The 25,013-nt window shown below is 42.6% G+C and overlaps 1 protein-coding gene across 12 annotated transcripts in view; it reads left to right on the top strand.

Annotated features, from left to right (window-relative positions):
• Positions 1-25,013, top strand: part of ahdc1 (AT hook, DNA binding motif, containing 1) — a 158,905-nt gene that overhangs the window by 97,964 nt on the left and 35,928 nt on the right. For all 12 annotated transcript variants that reach the window (XM_068011719.1, XM_068011730.1, XM_068011727.1 and 9 more), the window contains 2 exons: positions 15,355-15,453; positions 24,730-24,770. The gene's annotated coding sequence lies outside the window, so the exon portion shown is untranslated. The remainder of the gene's footprint in view (positions 1-15,354; positions 15,454-24,729; positions 24,771-25,013) is intronic.

Below are 25,013 nucleotides of genomic sequence, written 5' to 3'. Positions count from 1 at the left end.
TACTGTATACTTCCCACCTGCATTAGACCTTCCAAAATGCATTACCTCATATTTGTCTGGATTAAACTCCATCTGCCATTTCTCCGTCCAAGTATCCAACCGATCTATATCCTGCTGTATCCTCTGACAATCCTCATCACTGTCCGCAACTCCACCAACCTTTGTGTCGTCCACAAACTTACTAATCAGACCAGCTACATTTTCCTCCAAATCATTTATATATACTACAAAGAATATATATGCTACACCTTTCTCCATTTTTAAAAAAAAAGCTTACAATTTTATCAAATACTCCATTCCATGCTGTAATTGAGTCAGCATTAAACTGTGGTGGTACAAAATCACTTACTCTAAATGGTATTTATGGGGTTTTTAAAGTTACTCTTGGAAGCACATTTTTGACATAAATTTGATTTTAAAAAAAATTCTTCCTGTGCAGTTCTATTCGTTAGTGAGTTGTCACAACAATTATTTGTGGGATTACAACATGCTGGAGCAGTCAGCTAGCTAAATTTTCTGTAGGAATTTGTGCCTTAGTGCCTTAGCTCCGAGCCAGTTACACCTCTTAAGAGTTAATACCAGGTATAATGCATCTTACCAGCATATTTGGCTCTCGGTTTAAGCCTTGTTGCCCTGGAATTTTTAAACTTTTTTTGTTCCTTATTTAAACCAAATGTCTATTGTAAGTTCTTTGAAGTTATGGGGAAAGGGTCATCCTGTACATCTTCAAATCAGCATGCCAGAGAGAACAGCTCGTGTAGAAAGAAGCCTGTGTATACAGATTAATGCTTCATAACTCATTGACACACATGAATGCATCCATGTGTGTCATTACAGTTAGGTCAGTGAAAGGGGGAGAGGATGGGGAGGAGGAGGCAAGTGTGGATCTTTGCTGAAATGGACGTATTTTGAAGGTTGGGGAAATGTGAAGACTGCAGAAATTGAACACGCCAGCTGTGAATCTCCAGTGTGCCCAGAGCAAAAAAGAAAGCGTGTGCAGTTTTTGGTATGCGTTACAACATTTTTGCAGCAAACGACTGTAGGCAGACAGCACATATGGCAGAGCAAGCATGAGCTAGAAGCTGAATTATTTATTCATGTTTGACTGTATTTTATGGTAGGCAGTGTGGAGAATTGGGTGGAATAGAAAAAAAAGGGGGGACTGGTTCAGCCTGTTTAAAGCTGATGTCTTAATAGAATGCAGATGTCACTTAAACATTGTGCTGCATGTAGTTTGTCCACAGTATTATAGAAAGATTAGAATTAAAATAATACCGTGTAAAAAGACTAAGCTGCTGAGCTGACTATAATTATATTTCAGATTAGTTTAAGGATGGCTAATTTTTATTAAATATTAACAATAATTCTACTTTCATTCACCCACACCCAGAAAAAGTAGGAATAAAAGTGTTGAATTAAAACTAGATATTTCAATTTGAGAGCTGTTGCCAGACCCTCCATTGTAATTGGTGAAAATTGTGGCTCTTCTTCTTTGGCCTCCTTATCTCAAGAGACAATGGATACGCGTCTGGAGGTGGTCAGTGGTGTGTGGAGCAGTGCCTGGAGTGGCTATAAAGGCCAATTCTAGAGTGACAGGCTCTTCCACAGGTGCTGCAGAGAAATTTGTTTGTCGGGGCTGTTACACAGTTGGCTCTCCCCTTGAGCCTTTGTCTTTTTTCCTGCCAACTACTAAGTCTCTTTGACTCGCCACACTTTAGCCCCGTCTTTATGGCTGCCCGCCAGCTCTGGTGAACGCTGGCACCTGACTCCCACGACTTGTGATCAATGTCACAGGATTTCATGTCGCGTTTTCAGATGTCTTTAAAGCAGAGACATGGACGGCCGGTGGGTCTGATACCAGTGGCGAGCTCGCTGTACAATGTGTCTTTGGGGATCCTGCCATCTTCCATGCGGCTCTCATGGCCAAGCCATCTCAAGCGCCACTGACTCAGTAGTGTGTATAAGCTGGGGATGTTGTCCGCCTCGAGGATTTCTGTGTTGGAGATACGGTCCTGCCACCTGATGCCAAGTATTCTCTGGAGGCAGCGAAGATGGAATGAATTGAGACGTCGCTCTTGGCTGACATACGTTGTCCAGGCCTCGCTGCCATGGAGCAAGGTACTGAGGACACAGGCCTGATACACTCGGGCTTTTGTGTTCCGTGTCAGTGCGCCATTTTCCCATACTCTCTTGGCCAGTCTGGACATAGCAGCGGAAGCCTTTCCCGTGCGCTTGTTGATTTCTGCATCTAAAGACAGGTTACTGGTGATAGTTGAGCCTAGGTAGGTGAACTCTTGAACCACTTCCAGAGTGTGGTCGCCAATATTGATGGATGGAGCATTTTTGAAGTCCTGTCACATGATATTTGTTTTCTTGAGGCTGATGGTTAGGCAAAATTCATTGCAGGCAGCCGCAAACCTGTCGATGAGACTCTGCAGGCACTCTTCAGTGTGAGATGTTAAAGCAGCATCGACAGCAAAGAGGAGTTCCCTGATGAGGACTTTCCGTACTTTGGACTTCGCTCTTAGGCGGGCAAGGTTGAACAACCTGCCCCCTGATCTTGTGTGGAGGAAAATTCCTTCTTCAGAGGACTTGAACGCATGTGAAAGCAGCAGGGAGAAGAAAATCCCCAAAAGTGTGGGTGCAAGAACACAGCCCTGTTACACATCACTCGGGATAGGAAAGTGCTCTGATGAGGAGCCACCATGTTGAATTGTGCCTTTCATATTGTCATGGAATGAGGTGATGATGCTTAGTAGCTTTGGTGGGCATCCAATCTTTTCTAGTAGTCTGAAGAGACCACGTCTGCTGACGAGGTCAAAGGCTTTGGTGAGATCAATGAAAGCAATGTAGAGGGGCATCTGTTGTTCGCGGCATTTCTCCTGGATCTGACGAAGGGAGAACAGCATGTCAATGGTTTATCTCTCTGCACGAAAGCCACACTGTGCCTCAGGGTAGACACGCTCGGCCAGCTTCTGGAGCCTGTTTAGAGCGACTCGAGCAAAGACTTTCCCCACTATGCTGAGCAGGGAGATTCCACGGTAGTTGTTGCAGTCACCGCGGTCACCTTTGTTTTTATAGAGGGTGATGATATTGGCATCGCGCATGTCCTGGGGTACTGCTCCCTCGTCCCAGCACAGGTATAGCAGTTCATGGAGTGCTGAGAGTATAGCAGGCTTGGCACTCTTGATTATTTCAGGGGTAATGCTGTCCTTCCCAGGGGCTTTTCCGCTGGCTAGAGAATCAATGGCATCACTGAGTTCCGATTTGGTTGGCTGTATGTCCAGCTCATCCATGACTGGTAGAGGCTGGGCTGCATTGAGGGCAGTCTCAGTGACAACATTCTCCCTGGAGTACAGTTCTAGGTAGTGCTCAACCCAGCGGTCCATTTGTTTGCGTTGGTCAGTGATTATGTCCCCTGATTTAGATTTGAGGGGGGCGATCTTCTTGGTTGGCCCACGAGCTCTCTTAATGCCATCATACATTCCTCTGATGTTTCCAGTGTCAGAGGTCAGCTGAATATGACTGCATAGGTGTTGCCAATAGTCGTTTGCGCAGCGCCTGGCTGTTCTTTGTGCAGTGCTTCTGGCTGCTTTAAGTGCTGCGGATGTTAAATCGCTGGGGGCTTTCTTGTAGTTCAAAAGTGCAATGCACTTAGCGGCTATGACAGGTTCCAGCTCTTCATTATGAGATTGAAACCAGTCTGCATTTCTCTTCGCACTTTTGCCGTAGGTGGTCAAAGCTGACTCATAGATGGCATCTCTGATGTGGGCCCACTTGGTCTTAGCATCCCCTCTGGGAGTGTTTTGAAGGGCTGTTACAAGTGAATTTAGAAATTTTTGTAACAGCTGTGGGTGAGAAATTCTGCTCGTGTTGATGCGCGGGTGGCCCTTCTGCTTGGAATGGTGCAACTTCTTTGGTCTGAGTCTAACCTTGCTGCACACCAGGGAGTGGTCGGTGTCGCAGTCCGCACTGTGGAAGCTGCGTGTGATTTGAACACTGTTTAAGGCGGCTCGCCTTGTGACAATGAGGTCTAGCTGGTGCCAACGACGCGATCTTGGGTGCCTCCATGAAACCTGGTGACAGGGTTTAGTGTGAAAGAACGAGTTGGTGATGCAGAGGTTATGATAGGTACACAACTCAAGCAGTCTCTGCCCGTTCTCATTCATCCTTCCAACGCCATAGCGCCCAAGGCAGGAGGGCCATGAATCATGGTCGGCCCCAACCCTGGCATTAAAGTCCCCCAGCAGGAATAGGTGTTCGGTGTTGGGGATGCTGCTAATGATATGGAGTTCCTCGTAGAACTGATCTTTAGCTTCAGATGGGGAGCAGAGTGTTGGAGCATAGATGCCGAGTAGGTGTACTGGACCAGAGGCGGTGAGCAGTCAGGTGGACAGTATGCGTTCCGAGCCATTTGAGGGAGGCTGTATCATGCTGAGCAAAGAGTTTCTGATGGCGAAGCCCACTCCATGCTGTCTTGGTTCTTCAGGATCCCTGCCCTGCCAGAAGAAGGTGTAGTCTTGCTCTGCTAGAGATCCACTCGCGGGGAGGCGTGTCTCCTGAAGTGCTGCAATGTCCACATTGAGTCTACTGAGCTCGTTGTTAATTTTGGCGGTCTTCCGAGAATCGTTGACTTGTGTAAGGTCTTCCGACAGGCGAGGACACATAGTTCTGACGTTCCAGCTTGCAAAGCGAAGGGCTGGTACCTTCTTTCCTTTTTTTGTGTTGTTTGGTGCGGTGTATCAGTCCACCTTTCGGGCAATGACCCTGAGCTCCAAGCACCCATTGAAGCAGGTAGACTGTGGCGGGACAGAACCTTATTGACCGAGGGCTGCCCGGTTTGAGGCGGGCAGTAGCTGTCCAGTGAGGTGCGTTGACCTCTCCCACTGACAAAGGCAACCCGTGGCGCCCAGTTTCTACGCCAATTTATCTGGACTTATAATCCGTAACTGCTGCCTTCCGTGTTGTGTCAGTCGCTGTGAGGCAACTATGGAGTGACCTCTCCATGGCGCATGCCTGGGCGAATTTATGGAGGTTGAGAGTTGCCCAGTCGTCAAAACCCCCCTCTCGGCCTTTCTGGTGGGGTCCAAAGGAGTGCAGAGCACGACGTTTGGTACCAGTATGGCTGCAGGAACTGCCGGAAACATGCCAAAGGTGACACATGACCGCCTACGGGGTTCCGCTCCGGATTTTCTGTTAGGGTTTACTCCCTTAGCCTTGGTCTCTCCCGAGACGCCCACAAGGCAGTGGGGTTGTTAGGGCCCCTACACATGTGTAAGATGATGCCGGTGGGAGGAGGGGATGCGAGGGGGAGGGGTGGAGGGAGGGGGGTGCGAGGGGGAGCTGGGAAGGGGACTGTAAGGGGGTGGTGGGGAGGATGCAGGGGCAGGGGGTGCGGGGGGAAGATGGTGTTGGGACGGGGTTGTGAGAGGGTGAGCTGAGAGGGTAGAGCAGGGAAGGGGACCGGGGTGGGTGGGAGAGTTGAAGGGGGGGGAAAGCGGGTGCAGGTAATAAGCCATTTCCTCAGTTCCCACCATCGACGTCTGAATTGTGGCTAATGCTGTGCTTAAGCCATTGTAAATTGCAATGGTTCCGGTCAAATCTTTACAGGAACACATATTTGGGACAGATAGTGACTGTGACTATTTGCAGATACGCACTAATGGTGCTGCCTTTCAAAGTTGCTACCGATCCTAAATTGAGTATTTGCAAATGTAATAAAAACAAGAACCCTGAGTTTGGTGTGGTACTCCACCAGTCAACAGGAAAGTCTCCAGTTTGATACCTGGTCGCTGCTGAGTTATCTAGGGCACTGTGGGGAGGATCCTACAATTTTTCAGAAAACCTTCAATGGGATGGGAACAATCACCCAGGCTTTACAGTGATTCTTCCTGGAGTGAAATGGGCCAGATTCGGCACAGCTGTGATACATCCTGCTACCACATATTCCCCTGACATTCTAGCAAGGCTTATATGTGAATATTGGACAGTTGAATGAGCTAATGACATTTCATATGTTTTGTACCACAGCATTTATCATCACCTTCATTTATATATTAGTACGGACATTTTGAATGCAAACTCTATATCTCAGTCCATTGAAATACTGTCATATCAGAACTAGGTGTTTTCTGGACACTGTCCATGAATTGCATTTTAATGTGCAATCCCTTAGCTCCCACAGTTTTCCATTGATACATTGATATCTCTGTATTAGTGGGCTCTCGGATTGAATGTTGAACGAATTAGTAGCTCGTGGCTTTGAGCACGTTTCTAGGGGACCAAGATGACCAGAGTCAGGCCATCCTGTGATGGCAGAGTGCCTTAGAATTTGTTGCTGAAACCACGATGTTTTCAAAAAAAAACTTTACACATTGACGTTTAGCGTGTGATGCTGAGTGATTTTGATGCACTGGTTTTATATGAAAGAGTCCTTTAGTTTAGTATATTATGTTCTCCACCTAACTGCTGCCACATCCATGTATAAGTTGACCTCTGCTGTTGGTTGGACTTGTCCCAGTTTCATGAGGCACCTCCTCCTTTTATCATTTAAAAGCACATTGTTTTTCCCAGTACTGTCTCTTGGTTTTGCTTTCATTCTGCGTTTTTCATTTGCTTTTTGACCCTTTATATATCTCTTCCTGCAGTCCGTTGTTTGCCAGAATGTTTTTTTTCTCCTCTCCATTCTGTTCCCTTTTCCTGTTTTCTTTTTCCCCCCTTACACTGGATTCTTGATACTCAAGGGCACCTGGCTGCTATAAATTAAATGATGTAATTCTTTAAAAAAAAAAGGAACACAGAACTCTGCTCAATTTGTATGGGATTGGAAATAATCTCAGGAGTTGAAACAAGAGATTGGCAAGGTAGCACAGGAATAAAACACGTCACTGACTGGAGATTGCCCAATAACTGGATTCACACCCCTTTGTAAATAATAATATACTTGCGGTTATTTCTGAATTCATCCCATTTATAACAAGAGATGGATTCGGTAACTAGTGGCAATAATGAAATAACGTTGTTGCATAAATCTTGCATATACACAGTTGTTTTACATTTGTGGCTTTTGTGAAATCATATTTGTGACCTGTAAAAGTGGTTTGAGAGCGCAGCTTGCCTCCCTAACAGGATGCACTGCCCCCAGTGACTTGTGTTGTCATCTGCATTTTGCTCTGGAGCTGAGAATATATCCAGCTTGGGAGGTGCTGTTCCATCCCTCCCATGGCATGTGCACCATCCTCAGTGGCATTGGGGTATCAGACTATGAAGAACATTGTACTGTGTATTCCAAAATACAAGCCACTTGAAAGAGAAATCTCTGTCCATGTTGTGTATCTCTGTCACAGTGCCACCATTCCCTAATGTAAATCATGCTAGTATGCAAAAGACACAGCGATATTTGCATTGCCACGTAGTCATGCAAGTTCGACTGTAAGACAATCTTTTTAATTGTGTAACTAAATGAATGATTCTTGGAGTGCTAAAACAGATATTCTGTAAATTTGGTTGGGGGGCAGGGGGGAAAGACTGTAAACGCATAAAATCTGAAACATAAAGCAGAAGCACTGGAAACACACTTCATCTGAAGAGAGAAGTTTTTGTTTTGGGTGTAACTTTTCATCAGGCCTGATTTTCTGTTGAGCAAGTTTGAGGAGCAACACACCATCTTTATTTTGATCCCTCTGCAATTTAATTCTGACTCCAATAACCTCATATCTTTATGGCCTCCATTTCCTTTACAGCAGGAGATCCTGACTATGGGAGATGGATCTTTTACCAGGAGGGCGAAGGTGGGTTAGCACCTGGGGTGAGAACCATTTACTGAACACCATCCTGGTGGAGGAGTTTGTGTCCCTTGGTGTTGGACTGCACTTCTCCCCTTTGGGCCACTGGATCCGGCCCTTTTTGTCAGTTTCTCTTTTTTTTTCAGACCTGAGTTGCTCCTCATGGTCTCAGCTAATCACAGATTCTTTGGGGTGCAGATTTACCTGGGTGAGCAGGTGGGATTAGGTGATGGTTGGGGTGTTATATGGGCAACAAATGGGGAGAAGGCAGGTACCTTTACAGCACTGCTTGTGGGCCAGGAGGAGCAGGAATGTTTCCCCTTGGTTCCTCAAACTCCCTACTGTCAGACCTCCTCGCTCCATGTGAGGGAGCAGACATCTTCTGTTTTTATTGTGAGCGTTTAACACTCAATCCTCCTCCTGTTTTTCACAGTGTGTGCATCTTTCTTTTCCTTCTCTTAGTTCTGATCCCATTTAAATTATTTTCATTATCCCTCTTTAGGAGGTGCACCAAAAATGTTAACATATATATTCTCCACAGTTGATAACTTGCTTACTGTGTGTTTCCAACACGTTCACTTTTTGTTTCTTTAAACTATGCATTTGTTTAAAAAGAAATTGTATCCCCTGTTTGACATGTAACAAAGGAACTCTGAACTACTTTAATTGCTATGGGTTATAAAATTCTCTAATATGTATCATTATTTGTACATTTCAGTGCAAAACACAACACTTATTGGGGTTACACTGCAACTATGACTATAAATTAGGATAATTATAACATTTCTTTAGTATGAAATAGTATGCAGAATATTATATTAATCTGGGAGTGAACTAAAGGCTGTAATTGTATCTCAGGCTTCAGATATTGTTCATAAACTGCTAGACCTTCACTGTCCTAGTTTATGACATTATCTGTATGTCTCGATTGGGTTACAGCCTTTAAATTGCTTCTAGGTATCTGTTATTCTTTCTGTAATCATCAAAACATTGGCATTATGACAGGTGATGCCTTCAGGATACATACAGCTGCACTATACATTACCTGCTTAATCCATTCTGACATAAAGCTATATTTGGGTCTTAATAAAATGGCTTTGAAGATCACTGGCAGTTAAAAGTACTGTACATGTTGATTACCTTGTTAATTTTGTGTGATTATTGCATTGTGGTGCACTGCAATGTTGGAACTATGTGTGATATTCTCTCCTTGCTTTGCAAAGATTCTAGATTATGGTGTATGATTCAAAAATCATATTGCCAAAGGCTTCTCTCCATCTGCTAAGGTTCCTGTTGTCATTGCAGCAAAGAACACATTGCTGTTCCTCTGCTCTGACCATTGCAGACTGCTTCACAGTAGCACCTGCATGGCTCTTTCAATTGGATAAATAATAAATCAAACAAATTCAAAATTTGAGGGAGTTTGAATTTAGGTTAAGCGGATTTCAACATTAAATTAATATTTCTCTGCAATTGACCTCTCAAGGACTTAGTTAATGTAGCAATTTGGACTTGAATCCCGAGCGTAATTTACCAATGTTGCAGAATTCTTGGCCTAAAGACAACTTACAGAGCATCTAAATTGTTTTGTCGTTTGCAAAGCAGTTTCCTCGGTCCTGATTTACAGCTGATAATGATTGCCACAAAGCCCTATCCCAGCTACCACTTGTTCTCCAGTTTTGTTTTGGTCAGGGATGCTTCCAAAATGATGATTTGTTAGAATATTCATGAATTGGATGCACTGCTTCAAACATAACCCATTATTTTTAAACAAAGTAAGGATGAATATTCACAATTAGCCCTTCACAAATGTCTGTTGAGTATGGAATAGTCATTCAGTTCTTGCAAATACTGGGTTAATCAACAAACTGCAGGGCACTTGAAGTGTGTGTATTCCAGTAACCTTCATCAATATATACATGTGTGGAGTATTTTGTATTCATTACCTTAGCTCTGAAAATTACACTGGACTCCTCTTAGAGATTATTGGCAGTTATTGCACACATCTATATAGCGCAATATTTCCTGTGATTGTTTAACACAGACCATTATCTAAACTGAGTGAGATATATACGTGTGTATGCTTAATTTTAAAAGAAATACTTAAAAATAAATCAGACTACAGAAGTATTTTATCTCAGCTCTTTTTCCAAGATATTTTCTGCCCTCATTATATGTCACTGAAACATTGAGGTTCTCCATATCTTTGCATCTTTTATTATTTCAGTTTTGCACATGAATTGCATAATCTTGCATCTTATGAGCCTGCAACAAACAGCCTTTTTTTTGTTCAGGTACAGGCTTAGAAAGCTACAAGCGTGAAATGAATCTTCGAACCCTGGCTCATGATTTAGCCGTCAAGGATTTAGTCAGCAGGGGAGGCAAAACTGTAGCTCGTTTCTTTTTGGGATGTGGGAGGAGCTGGAGAGCCAAGGTTGGGAGGGAATGAGAGGAGCATAAAAAGCTGAATTTTTCAGCTTTAAACTCAAGCGGAACTAACAAAGCCTTGAGGCATCATGATTTAATTTTTAAGTTTACCATCAAACTACAAAACATGTTGCCTGCCATGAACTGCAAAAAGTATTACTGGCAAAAAAATAAATAAAACTAAGTCTCCTTTTCCTGTTCAAGAAAAAGGCAAAAATCCCTGCGCAGGGAGAAAAAAAAACCTACACTGTATTCTCAAATCTGTATGGAATTGCATACTTACTCATAAGTAGTGTACAGGCATTAAACTATTAATGGACTCTTCTGTTCATGAACATGTGTGTTTGCCTACGTTGTACAAGAGAGCTGAGGTTCTGTGTGTACTGTGTGCTCTGTGTCATTTTCAATAATGTCAGTTCAGCCATGCTTTCAGCCAGGCAGTGGGGATTTGAGCTGTCCAATGGTATGTAGCATAGCATTACTGACACTTCATGTCTTTCCCATCCCTTGGAGGCTGGAGGATGAGAGGCCACCAATCATTACTGCTTCAAGCTCTCACATGTGATTGTGAGGAGATTGCAACGAATTCCATTTCGGGAACACAAACTGATGCGTTCAGTCTCTAAATTATTGTAACAAGGAGCAGAAGAGTTGCGTGAATCATGTGCACTCCTATCTTTGGAGCATCACGGCAGTATCATTGTAGTATCTGTGGTCAACATCTCCAGCCTCCGTATTACAGGGTTGTCATGATAAAAGTTTGTGACAGTACATCGATCGTTCATTGTGTACACAGTCCCATCAATCTTTAAAAATTGCCCTTGGAATTTAATTTCCACCGTTAAAAAGCCTTGTGATCATTTTGACTCCTTTTTTGTTGAACTGTTGCTGAAATGTTTGTGAAAAAATTATACAATGAAGTAAAAATACATATAATAATAGATACTTGAAAGGAATTATAAGGCGTTTCCTTCAGCTAAAGATCATACAGAACTCTGAATGTTGAGTTTCTCAGGTCCTTGTGATTGGATTATAGCCTTTAACTCCTTCTCAAATATTTTATTTTAAATAGGATGAATTTTTCTATGATTTCTTGTTTGACCGTGTGCTGCCACAGAGGGTTGTATTCAGACTCTTATCTTTCCAAACATAAAATAATCGAGCCTGTAACAATGCAAGTGAGAGGTTGCTTGATGCTTTGGCTGAATATGTACAACATCATGTGACCAATAGTGTATTGTCATGAAAATCCCACATGCCAAATGGGAAAATATTCATTTCATCGGTTGGAACCTTGCCTGAGACTTTTGCTGGAAATTCATACAAATGACTTTTCTAAAAAGAGTTAGCTAGCAGCCAAGATGGCCACAGAAATTTACATTTGAAACACCAAAGGATTAGACAGGAGACAACATGACTGATTCAACTTAGCCAGAAAAATGGGGTGCTTTCTGATTAAATTACCTGAAATGGCTTTGTCAACATGTTGGTCAAGAGCCATTGACACCCATTGACTTTGAAAGAGCCAACCCTCTCCAAGGGTGACTGAACAGCTTAATGTGTGGTGCCTTGAAGTGCAGCTCTGGAGAGGCTAAACTTTGTCAGTCAGAAAGCAGACAGTAACTGAGAAGTCATCAAGGAGGCAGCTCGCTCTCGCTCTCGCTCTCGCTCTCGCTCTCGCTCTCGCTCTCGCTCTCGCTCTCGCTCTCGCTCTCGCTCTCGCTCTCGCTCTCGCTCTCGCTCTCGCTCTCGCTCTCTCTCTCTCTCTCTCGCTCTCTCGCTCTCGCTCTCTCGCTCTCTCGCTCTCGCTCTCTCGCTCTCTCGCTCTCTCGCTCTCGCTCTCTCGCTCTCTCGCTCTCGCTCTCTCACTCTCGCTCTCTCACTCTCTCGCTCTCGCTCTCTCACTCTCTCGCTCTCGCTCTCGCTCTCTCACTCTCTCGCTCTCTCACTCTCTCGCTGCCTCTCTCTGTCCGGGATTTAATGTTGGGCAGATGGAAGCTGGTCACCGACTGAACAGTCAGTGGTGAACCCGCTTCCACCTCACCTGGAGATCCGTTCCATATTTTATGGGTCCCCAGGCTTTTAGTTGTTCCGAGGCGGGACTTCCACCTGCTTGAGGGACGATGTCCCGCCTTGTTGAGCTGTGACTGCAGCCCAACCGACTGCAGAGGACGACATGGAGCTGGGAGTTGAGGTAAGTTTTGGTTGCCTCGCCGGGGGTAATTGGTCGGGCCCCGGCGAGGCAAGGGTGGTCGGATGGGGGGAAGGGGGGTGTGTTGGGGGTGGTTGGGGTAGCGGGGGTGACCCTCCAATGGGCACCCTGTGCCTGATCATCAGCCCCCTCCCCCCCCCCCCCATATTGGCAGCCGCCTGATATTTCCAGGTGGCTTCTCTGGGTCCTCAGCTGTCCACTTAACACGTGTAAAATCCGTGTGGAGGCGGGTGAAGGCCCTTAAGTGGCTGCTAAGTGGCCGCTAAGGGCCTTGATTGGCTTAGGGTGGGTGGGCCATTTTTTGCCCCCACCCGCCCTATGTAAAGTGGCGGCAGAGGCGAGTTCGGATCTGGAAGGCTTCCCGGAGCCTCCCACTCCATTTTACGCCACCACCCCCGCCATTGTCCCACTCATTGGGGTGGTGTGAAATTCTAGCCTCTGCCCCTCTCTGTCTGTCTCTCTGTCTCTCTCTCTCTGTCTGTCTCTCTCTCTCTCGTACACATTCAGAGAAGACCCGGCTGCAACTGGTAAAGCCACGCCTACAGACCACCACAACCAACACCTAGGGGACAAGGATCAACCCCCCTCTTCTGTCTTCCTGAGCCTGAGAAGCAAAGCCAAACCATGCACGTTGCCCAACGAGCACTTAAGGGCTACAATTTCAACTAAGAACTCTGGGATTTATCAGCTGTATTTAAGTTCCATTTATTTCAGACTCTGCTCTCACCACCCAACTCTCTTTTTCCCTCTGTAATCTACTTGTGTGTGTGTCTCTTGTGTGAATGTGTGCATGGATGCATAGCATTTTAAAATAATTTTTAAGCAGTTTACAGTGTTAAGAATAATAAACTTGTATCTTACTTGTTTCAACTCAAGAAAACCTGTCTGGTTGGTTCTTTGGTGATTATATTAGAGGAACAAGAGCAAGTGCTCACTGAGGTGGTAAGTTCAATCACTGTGTAAAAAGGATAAACCCTGCTGCGGTCAAACCAAAGAAGGGGCGAAAGGGGAGCCTGAGACCCCCTCCTCACCTGGTTGTAACGACATTATGAACGGATGTCACTCGCACACGGGAAGCTCTAGATTTCTGTATTGCATTTTCTGTTAGGTATTGGGATTTCTTCATGATTATGTGAAAGAAAGAAAGACTTGCATTTCAATAACACCTTTCACAACATCAAGACATCCCAAAGTGCTTTGCAACCAATGAGGCACTTTTTTCTTGAAGTGTAGTCATTGTTATAGGAAACCCAGCAGCCAACCTGTGCACATCAATGTCTGTCAAACAGCAATGTGATAATAACCATGTGTTTGGTGATGTTGGTTGAAGGATAAATATTGGCCAGTGCACCGGGGAGAACTCCCCTGCTCAAAATGGTGCCATGATATTTTTTGCAGCTGCCTGAGAGGAGAGATGGGGCCTTAGTTTAGCATCTCATCGACAAGATGGCACCTCTGACTGTGCAGCACTCCCTCAGTACTGCAATGGAAATGTCAGCCTAGATGTTGTGCTCAAGACTTGAGTGGGGCTTGACCACACAACGTTCTGACTCAGAGGTGAGAGTGCTACCAACTGAGCAAATGCTGATGCATAACTTTTCTACTGTGTATGATTTACTATATGCTAACAGATTGCCTCCAAGACAGAGAAAATTGCAAGGCAGAAATTTCATGGAACTGATTTGGGGCCTCGAGGGCAGTGGTGATGAAGTTTGCTGTAATTGTCATCATGAGGTTTTGGAAGTGCTTCAAAGATATGATGAGGACCATAACTTTGGAACTATTTATAAAAATTCCGAAAATTACAGCAAAGTTCCAAACTAGTTGCTACCTTGCTACTTTGAGTAGGCCAGTGGAATCTTGTGTCTGTGTATATACATTGCAAGATGAACAGACTCCTTTAAGAGCTTGGAGCCGCAGTACTCTAAGTGAGTTAGTCATTTGGAAAACAAATAATTAAGTGCGACTGTCTTAACTACATCCATTTCTGTTGCACTCATTTTAAGTGCTGATGCTCTTCCAATAATTGGCTAAAGGAAGAAATTGTGTAACCCTCTCCTGCCCAGTGATTTTTTTGTCGAGAGCTGCAGCTCTCTGAATGGCTTTCTGAATATACAGTGTAGCACCACATCATTGCAAACATCAAGTAAATCAAAGTGTCTAGTTTTTAAATAGCTCCATCACTCAGTTCTTTGTTATTAATACATATTTCATTGCAAATTGTGGTTGATTTATTATTTAGAAGCTATTTGATCCCCAAAAAGCAACGTCAGCATCTCTATGCCACCACCAAGCACCCCCCGCCTCCCCCCCCCCCCCCCCCCCCCCGCAATACTAGCTTTCCAGAGTAAAATGGAGGAATCCTTAGGTGCCGAAAGTATGTAGTACAGACTGCCAGTCAGTACGCTGTATTTGTGTGGTCTATTTTAACTATGTATACATTTTAGTGCCCGTGTCTGAGGACAATAACAGGAAAATTGCACTGTTTAAGATGCAGGCAGTGTTCAGAGTCTTAAATTAAAAGTATGCTGTACCTCTGGGAGATTGTGGGGGGGGGGGGGGGGGGTGGTGGAGAAGAGAAAGATGAGGAAAACTTAATTGTATAGTCTTTTCTGGTGTCTGGCTGTAGATCACACAACAAGTATTACAAATGTGTGTCCATATATATATGTGTGTTTTTCTCTTTCTCCCCCTGGTTTATGCTAAGTGAAGGAACCTATAAATGTTGTATTCCAGCTGAAAAGTGAGACTGCAGTGCGATTTGATTTGTTTACATTGCACACAGAATTTACATTTGTAAAGGACTCGTCTTTTGTGCAAACGATTCAATGTTTTCAGTTTTTATTTCTATACAAAAGGGCTTTAGTGCACCTACAGTAACAGAAAACTGGCTATCCCCATCTGTATCATATATACTTTTTTTTTTTACAGAATTCTCCTTCGTAATACAGCACTTAGAGCCAGATGGCTGCAAGCTTAATGAGCATCTTTTTGTGCCAGTTTTGAGAACAAATGGTACTGGGGCTGAAGGTAATGAAACCTTTATTTTTACAATATCTTTGCTAATGGGCCTAGTTCATTATTATTGCATTCTCATGATGTGTCTGTAAGGAGGATTTTGTCACTTAAAGATTGGTAGTACGGTGTGAGGTAAAAAGTGATTTGGGAAAAAAACCGGGCCATGATAGTATATAGATAAATAATGGATTTTCTTCCACATTTGGTGAGTGAGGCAATGCAGGAAATTGATCTCAGATGTCACAGTGATGTGCTTCAAATTAATGCTTTTCTTCCCAAGTTTTTTTTTAAGCAAGCTGTGTGTGTGTATTTTTTCTCCTTAATTTCCATTTGTTTCTCCCTCGAGGGTGTCTCTCTATAGCCGTCTTCATCCAGGAGGGTGGGCACTGTGGAAATTTTCACAAAAACATTTGCCAATTAATCTTCACGCTCAGTAAAAATTGCTCCCTGCAAAAAAAAAATCTACCACTGCTCAGTGGTATGTCATTCGGAAAGAAATAATAGTCAAGAAAGTGTCGTTCAGCTGCTGTGGAGGATGGAAAGCATTTGTGATCTACCGTGTACCAGCACTACACCGATGATAGCGAAGACATTCCATGGCACAAAATGTTGCAGGGCAGGGATTTTTAACTTGCATAACAAATGGATCAGGAGAAGTAATAACAACTGAAGCAAGCTCGACTGTAGGGTCGGCATTCTGTGAAAATGTCTGCAATGTGTAGTGACAAGACTTACATAACAAGAACCACCTACAGTACACCAGAGGACAAAGAGAAATTACATAAAACCTCTAATAAATGGATAAAACAGGAAAAAGCTAAAGTAACCACAAATGTAGAGTGCAAAATTCCATCTGTGGGCTGTAAAATGCCTCTGTTTCCTGCTAGATTTTTCCCCCGCAGGTTTTAAATCTAATCATCTGAGAAAAGGTTAGTAATACTTAAGGTTTTCTTTATTTAGTAGGTTTTCATATGTAGATTTTATATATATATTGTGTGTGTGTGTGTATGTATGTATGTGTATATATATATATATATATATATATATATATATATATATAATTATACAGCTGGAATATTATTTAGACTAATATTTTTTTAAACAAGTCTTTGTCTCTATTGAGGTTTGATTTTGTGTAGAGCACAATGTTGGAAGTTGGAATCCTTTCCTCCATAATACACTTGAAAATGTTGACTAATCTGTTTATGAAAGTATGTCCATTAACCCTTTGGTGAATTTCCTTTACAGCTTTCCAAATACACAGCTACAGCTTTTTTTTTTCCATTTTGAACTGCAACTCAAATGTTTCTGCAAGATATTATACAGTAATTACAAAGTGGAAGCCCAGAAAATATGTTTACTTGCAATATTCGGTGAAAATAATCTAATGCGTTGGGTTGATGTATAGGGGGCTCCCTTCTTGGTATTTAGAGCAAGATTGCTCAGAATCTTAAATTTTGTCCCTTTAGGAATGTGGAAACATTTATCAATTCTAGTAAATGTTTCAAGCTAATTAGACATGAAAAACCAAGTTAGGAATTTACAGAAAATTATCTTTGCAGAAGAAGTATTAATTTTAGAGCAAGTGCACAACAAACTGTTTTCCATGTTAAAGTAATCGTTTTTAAAAAAAAAAAGATTCACACATCATTTGAATTCAGTCATTGTTAATCTCATAAACCTTTTTGTGCTTTTTTAATATTAATGTGATAGAGCTTTGACAATGCCAGAGACTGGCACCAGGCACCCAGTGCCAGAAGGAAAGGTATTTCTCGTTATCTGGTATTGTACAGAGTTGTCAGCAGCAGTGCTTAATAGTCTAGCATTGTTCAGACAAATCAACAAACGTCTAACCCTCCTCTCCTCTGCTCTCCCCTCGGGTTACTCTCCTACAGTTTTCATTTTTTATAATTTGTGTATCTCAGGTGATTTTGTTACCGTGCCACCATTCTGGGGGGAATTATGGGTACGGCAGCATGGTGGTTATGTTACTGGGCTAATAATCTAGAGTCTGCACTAATAATTCAGAGACATGAGTTCAAATCCCACCACAACAGCTGGGGAATTTAAATTCAGTTAATTAAACAAATCTGGATAAAAAGCTAGTATCAGTAATGGTGACCATGAAACTACCAGATTGTTCTATAAGCCCTTCAGTTCACTAATGCCCTTTAGGGAAGGAAATCTGCCGTCTTTACCTGGTCTGGTCTACATGTGACTCCAGACCCACAGCAATTTGGTTGACTCTTAACTACTCTCTGAAATGGCCTAGCAAGCCACTCAGTTGTATAGGGATGGGCAATATAATTTAACGCAAGGAGCCTTACTAGTTCTTTTGGGCCTCCTTATCTCGAGAGACAATGGATATGCGCCTGGAGGTGGTCAGTGGTGTGTGAAGCAGCGCCTGGAGTGGCTATAAAGGCCAATTCTGGAGTGACAGGCTCTTCCACAGGTGCTGCAGAGAAATTTGTTTGTCGGGGCTGTTGCACAGTTGGCTCTCCCCTTGCGCCTCTGTCTTTTTTCCTGCCAACTACTAAGTCTCTTCGACTCGCCACAATTTAGCCCTGTCTTTATGGCTGCCCGCCAGCTCTGGCAAATGCTGGCAACTGACTCCCACGACTTGTGATCAATGTCACACGATTTCATGTCGCGTTTGCAGACATCTTTATAGCGGAGACATGGACGGCCGGTGGGTCTGATACCAGTGGCGAGCTCACTGTACAATGTATCTTTGGGGATCCTGCCATCTTCCATGCGGCTCACATGGCCAAGCCTTACTAGTAAGGCAGATAAATTGAGGGCGTTGATTAGCACATGGGAATATGATATTATTGCTATCACAGAGACATGGTTGAGGGAGGAGCAAGTCTGGCAGCTCAATATTCCAGGGTATAGAATCTTCAGGTGTGACAGGGGAGGGGGTAAAAGAGGAGGTGGCATTGCACTGATGATAAAGGGGTCAATTACTGTAGTAAGGAGGGGTGATATCTTAGATGATTCCTCAAATGAGGCCATATGGGTAGAACTTGAAAAAAAAGGAGCAATCACTTGGCTGGGAGTGTACTACAGGCCTCCAAACAGTCAGGGAGAGATAGAGGAATAGATATATAGGCAAATCTCAGAGAGGTATAAAAATAATAGGGTAATAATAGTAGGGGATTTCAACTTCCCCAATATCAACTGGGATAGTCTTAGTGCAAAAGGCTTAAAGGGGGCGGAATTCTTAAAATGCATACGGGAGAGCTTTTTGAGCCAGCATGTAGAAAGTCCTACAAGAGAAGGGGCGGTACTGGACCTAATCCTAGGGAATGAAGCCAGACAAGTGGTAGAAGTGTCAGTGGGGGAGGATTTCGGGTATAGTGACCATAACTCTAAGATTTAAGGTAGTTGTGGAAAAGGACAAAGATGGACTGAAAAGAAAGGTGCTGAATTGGGGGAAGGTTGATTTCAATATAATAAAAAAAGATCTGGCCAAAGTGGACTGGGAGCAGCTACTTGTAGGAAAGTCTACATCAGACCAGTGGGAGTCATTCAAAGAGGAAATAGTGAGAGTTCAGAGCCAACATGTTCCCGTTAAGGTGAAGGGTAGGACCAACAAGTCCAGGGAACCCTGGATGTCAAGGGGTATAGAGGATTGGATAAGTAAAAAAAAGGAGCCTTATGGCAGATTCAGAGCGCTGAAAACAGCGGAGGCATTAGAGGAGTATAGAAAGTATGGGGGGGTACTTTAAAAAAAAAAATAAGTAATTAGGAGAGTGAAGAGGGGATATGAAAAAACATTGGCGGGCAAGATAAAGGAAAATCATAAGACATTTTATAAGTATATTAAGGGCAAGAGGATAACCAGTGAAAGATTAGGGCCCCTTAGGACCAAAGTGGCAATCTGTGTGGAGCCGGAGGACATAGGTGAGGTTTTAAATGATTGCTATTCATCTGTGTTCACTATGGAGAAGGATGATGCAGGTGTAGAGATCAGGGAGGGGGATTGTGACATACTTGAACATATTAGCATTGAAAGGGAGGAAGTATTAGCTGTTTTAGCGGGCTTAAAAGTGGATAAATCCCCAGGCCCAGATGCGATGTATCCCAGGCTGTTATGTGAGGCAAGGGAGGAGATAGCAAGGGCTCTGACACAAATTTTCAAATCTCCTCTGGCCACAGGAGAGGTACCAGAGGACTGGAGGACAGTGAAGATGGTACCATTATTCAAGAAGGGTAGCAGGGATAAATCTGGTAATTACAGGCCAGTGAGTCTAACATCAGTGGTTGGGAAACCATTGGAAAAAATTCTGAGGGACAGGATTAATCTCCACTTGGAGAGGCAGGGATTAATCAGGGATAGTCAGCATGGCTTTGTCAGCAGGAGATCGTGTCTAACTAACTTGATTGAATTTTTCGAAGCGGTGACTAGATGTGTCGATGAGGGTGAAGTAGCTGATGTAGTCTACGTGGAATTCAGTAAGGCTTTTGATAAGGTCCCGCATGGGAGATTGGTTAAGAAGGTAAGAGCCCATGGGATCCAGGGTAATTTGGCAAATTGGATCCAAAATTGGCTTCGTGGCAGGAGGCAGAGGGTAATGGTCGAGGGTTGTTTTTGCGAATGGAAGTGGTGTACCGCAGGGATCGGTGCTGGGACCCTTGCTGTTAGTAGTGTACATTAATGATTTAGACTTGAATATAGGAGGTATGATCAGTAAGTTTGCAAATGATACAAAAATTGGTGGTGGTATAAATAGTGAAGAGGAAAGCCTTAGATTACAGGATAATATAGATGGGCTGGTAAAATGGGCGGAGCAGTGGCAAATGGAATTTAATCCTGAGAAGTGTGAGGTGATGCATTTTGGGAGAACTAACCAGGCAAGGGAATATACAATGGATGGTAGGACCCTAGGCAGTACAGCATGTCAGAGGGACCTTGGTGTACTTATCCATAGATCACTAAAGGCAGCAGCACAGGTAGATAAGGTGGTTAGAACGGCATATGGGATACTTGCATTTATTAACTGAGGCATAAAATATAAGAACAAGGAGGTTATGATGAAACTCTATCAAACGCTAGTTAGGCCACAGCTGGAGTACTGTGTACAGTTCAGGGCAGCACACTATAGGAAGGATGTGATTGCACTGGAGAGGGTGCAGAGGAGATTCACCAGGATGTTGCCTAGGCTGGAGCATTTCAGCTATGAAGAGAGACTGAAAAGGCTAGGGTTGTTTTTCTTAGAGCAGAGAAGGCTGAGGGGGGACCTGATTGAGGTATACAAAATTATGAGGGGCATTGATAGGTTAGATGGGAAGAAACTTTTTCCCTTAGCGGAGGGGTCAATAACCAGGAGGCAAAGATTTAAGGTAAGGGGCAAGAGGTTTAGAGGGGATTTGAGGGAAAAAAATTTCACACAGAGGGTGGTTGGAATCTGGAACGCACTGCCTGAAGGGGTGGTAGAGGCAGGAACCCTCACAACATTTAAGAAGTATTTGGATGAGCACTTGAAACGCCATAGCATACAAGGCTACGGGCCAAGTGCTGGAAAATGGGATTAGAATAGTTAGGTACTTAATGGTTGGCACAGACACGATGGGCTGAAGGGCCTGTTTCTGTGCTGTATGACTAATATGTGCTGGCCTTGCCAGCGATGCCCACATCCTGTGAATGAATAAAAAAATTGAAAGATTTTTTAATGGTGGTGCTGTTTTTAGGAGATCGTGGCCATCACCCCTTAAAGCTGCGCTTAAAAACTGGCAGAATTCATCCATTTGGTGTTGCTTAATAGCTCATTCATCTTTCGGCTTCATTTGACCTCGAGTTTCTTTACTTTTTTTTAATGTTTGTGACTGAAATTATCCAACTGTTAAAATAAATAAGATTGCAATGCTTTGTCCCAGGTTGCAGTTTGGAAAGGTTCAAATAACCATGGCAACTGTCATTTCAATACCTATTGTTGCACTGTTTATCCTATGAAGTTTAAAGAAATATTTAAATGTATTAGTTGAAACAGCTCTACTGAGAATTCAGTATCTTAAAACATTACTGTTTTCTATTTGCATCTTGCCTGAGCTCTTTTGGGGGTGTATTAATGCTTGTTAAATGACATATCTGTCAGCATTACTATTTCATGTTTCTAGTGTAGGAACCCCATGTGGCTGTGATATAATTATTGAGTAGTTGCTACTCTGTATAACTCTGCAGATCACAACCAGGCCCTGATGTGGCTTCTTACAAGACTTGACCTCACTCAAAGCCGCTTTGACCTCTTCCAACCCACTATTGATGACATGCTTTTGGTTCAAATCTTAAAAGCTGCCAGAAAAGAAAAGTAACTGATTCTAATTTTCCTGCCATACACAGTTTATTACAGGAGAAACACTTTATAGTGTTTTTAGAACCATCCTGAATCTACAAGATGTTTATAAGGGTAAATAGTGAAAATCCACAGTTTGACAACAACAATGTATTTATATAGCACTTTTCACGTAATAAAACTTTACAGGAGCATTATAAAGCAAAGTTACACACCGAACCACCAAAGGCCATATTAGAACAGATGACCAGAAGCTTGGTCAAATTGGTAAGTTCTAAGGAGTGCCTTAAAGGAAGAAAGAGAGGTGGGAGAGGTTTAGAGAGTTTAAAGCCTAGGCAGCTGAAGGCATGATCACCAGTGGTGGAGCGATTAAAATCAGGATGCTCAAGAGGCCAGAATTAGATGAGCGCAGATATCTGAGGGTTGTGGGGCTGGAGGAGATTACAGAGATAGGGAGGGCAAGGCTGTGGAGGGATTTGAAAATAAGTTTGAGAATTTTAAAATCGAGGTGTTGCTTGACCACGAGCCAATTTACGTCAGTGAACACAGGGGTAATGGGTGAATAGGACTTAGTGCAGGTTAGGACATGGACAGCAGTTTTGGATCTCAAGTTTAAGGAGAGTAGAATGTTGTCAATGTCCCAGAGAATACAAAGTAACCATAAAGTACAGCACTATCATCCTTTTAATCTTAAGATAAAATTCAGTGACAGAATTCACCTGTAGTTACTGATAGTTTTTGAAAATTGTAGAGCTAAGTTTAAAAATATCATACAACCATAAAGTGTTCACCTCCAGCATTGGTGCCTATCAATGATTCACAATAACTGTACTACTCAAAATTGAATATAAGCTAATGAGGATAAACACTAATAAGGTCATAAAATCAAGGCTGAAACTCCATTGGATTACTGAGGGAGTGCTGCAATGTTGGAGGTACCGTCTTTTGGATGAGGTGTTAACCGAGGACCCGCCTCTCCTCTCAGGTGGATGTAAAAGATCCCATTGTACTATTTCCAAGAAAAGCAGGGGAGTTCACCCCAGTGTCCTGGTCAATATTTATCTCACAATCAACAACATGAAAGCAGATTATCTGGTTGTTATCACATTGCTGTTTGTGGGAGCTTGCTGTGTGCAAATTGGCTGCCACGTTTCCAAGATACGACAGTGAATACACTTCAGAAGTTCATTGTTGGCAGTAATGCACTTTGAAACATCCGGTGGTCGTGAATGGCACTATATAAATGCACGTCGTTCTTTTCCTCAATAAAATTATTAGAGATGTTAAATTGTTTAAGATGCGATCTTTAAATAAAGGTTCCTTTTAAAGCTTTGCACGCAAATGATAATTCTCACCCATGTTCTCCTTCTGTTCCTACCCTTCAGTCTCTTGTTGGTTTTTGTCAGATTTACAGATAACTGTCAGTAATTCCTTAACTCAGAGAGAGAGAGAGCTACTTTAGGCACTGTGGCTTGGAACCCAAAGGTGTGTCTGTACACTTCCAGTTATGCATTGCTTGCTCACCCTATCCAAGGGTCTAATCTCATCAAAAATGATAACACTCTTCAAATGTCCAGTATCATTTGTTGTATTGGAGTAGCTACTTCTGAAAGTCCTGCATCTCAGTGGAACTGTGTCTACTACACTGCTAGGCTACTCAGAATGTATGTGTGTTGTCATTGGAGGTGGAGATTGTCATATATTGTAAGAAATATGCAGTTATAAGGTACGATTTTCCTTCAAAACAAGTTATGAGCACTGGGCGATTGATGGATGAGATAGCAATAATATCTGGGTGTTATTAACAAATATCGAGGCTTTGTCTCATTGCTTGCATACATTATGATCTTATTTTAAGCAGCCATTCTGTAGTGATTATTTTTACCAATACCTGCATGTGAAAACAGTACTACAGTCTGATGCAACATAAATGAGATGTGTGGGGATCAGTTGATTGACAATCTCAAACAGGTTTATTAACAGTTAGCAAGAATATACAGTGCAGAGCTAACAATTTGCAGGTCTTGCCTCTTGGTGTTAGTTACAGAATGAGATGGCATGTAGTCACATGACTGCATCCTGTACTTGGCTCATTAGCATACTAAGATTTTAAAGGGACATCACTCTTAAAAGCAATCACACCACAACAGATTAGAGGGAATGTTTAGAGAAAGGTGATATTAGGTGGGATAAATAAAGCAGTTAAAGTTGAAAAATTCTGATGTTAACCTGGTGAGTTCAGAAGTGTTTATTCAAAGTGTAAATGATCAGGAATATTAATTGACAAACTTTTTCAAATATGCCGTAAAATGGAGAATTGGACCTCATTTTGTAGTTGCTGTTATAAATTAGTAAAATTATTTCCAGGAGATGTCTCAGCTGGCGATTGCAGGGGTGGGGTGGGGGATGTGCAGTGGGGTTTGCAGTTTCTTATTTTGTCAGCTTGAATTTGCTTGAAATAATAAAGGGACTTGTGGACAGGTCATAATGCTTACCTTTTACTTGTTTAACAGCATAGTCAGGAACAGGAATTTGCAGGTTGTGTGATAGCTTGTGTTGAGATTGAAGGATGATGTTGTGGCTGCTGTTCCCTTTCCTTTTTGTGGATTTTATTTCCAGTGATATCAAAATCGGGTTTTTTTTTTTGAACTTGTGTTTTTCCCCCCCACTTTCCTCATTGGTTACCTATGTACAGTCCGTGTTTACATTCACCGTGTCCATGGTTGGTCATTTGGATCGTCTAAGCATGTATCCCGTCCCACTTTTGAAATTTGCAGGTTTTTAGCCTGGAGAATTTCTCTACTTGTCGGTCAGTGAGACAGTAAAATTGCTATCTTCTGATATAAAGCCATTGCCTCTAATTTAAATCCAAAATACCCACAAGATCAATGCACTTGGATAACATTTATTTAGCTTTTAATTGTATCGCCTCCTGAGATTTTAAACTTTCATGTACTAAAACTATCTACCCTGTTTTGTTTTCATTTCTTAGGAGTTTACTGAATAATAGCAGCAATGTCACAGTTAACTAAGGTAAGCTTCTCTTCACTCTTTGTGCAACTCTTGAAGTAATGCTAATTTTCCTTATTTACTTGTCCAGTGCCACACTGGGGTTTTCTTAACATGGGCAAATAAATTGAAATTCTTTGTAATAGTTATTTCTTTAAATATCCCAGTTGATTTGAAATTGTAATTTGGAATTGTAATCTCTATTGAAATTTGAAAAAATGGCAAATTATGATGCAGAAAAAAATTAAATTGTAGTTTTATATCATT

Source organism: Heterodontus francisci, chromosome 31 (genome assembly GCF_036365525.1).
Source record: "Heterodontus francisci isolate sHetFra1 chromosome 31, sHetFra1.hap1, whole genome shotgun sequence".
Classification (NCBI taxonomy): Eukaryota; Metazoa; Chordata; class Chondrichthyes; order Heterodontiformes; family Heterodontidae; genus Heterodontus; species Heterodontus francisci.
This window is presented reverse-complemented; position numbering and strand designations above follow the sequence as displayed.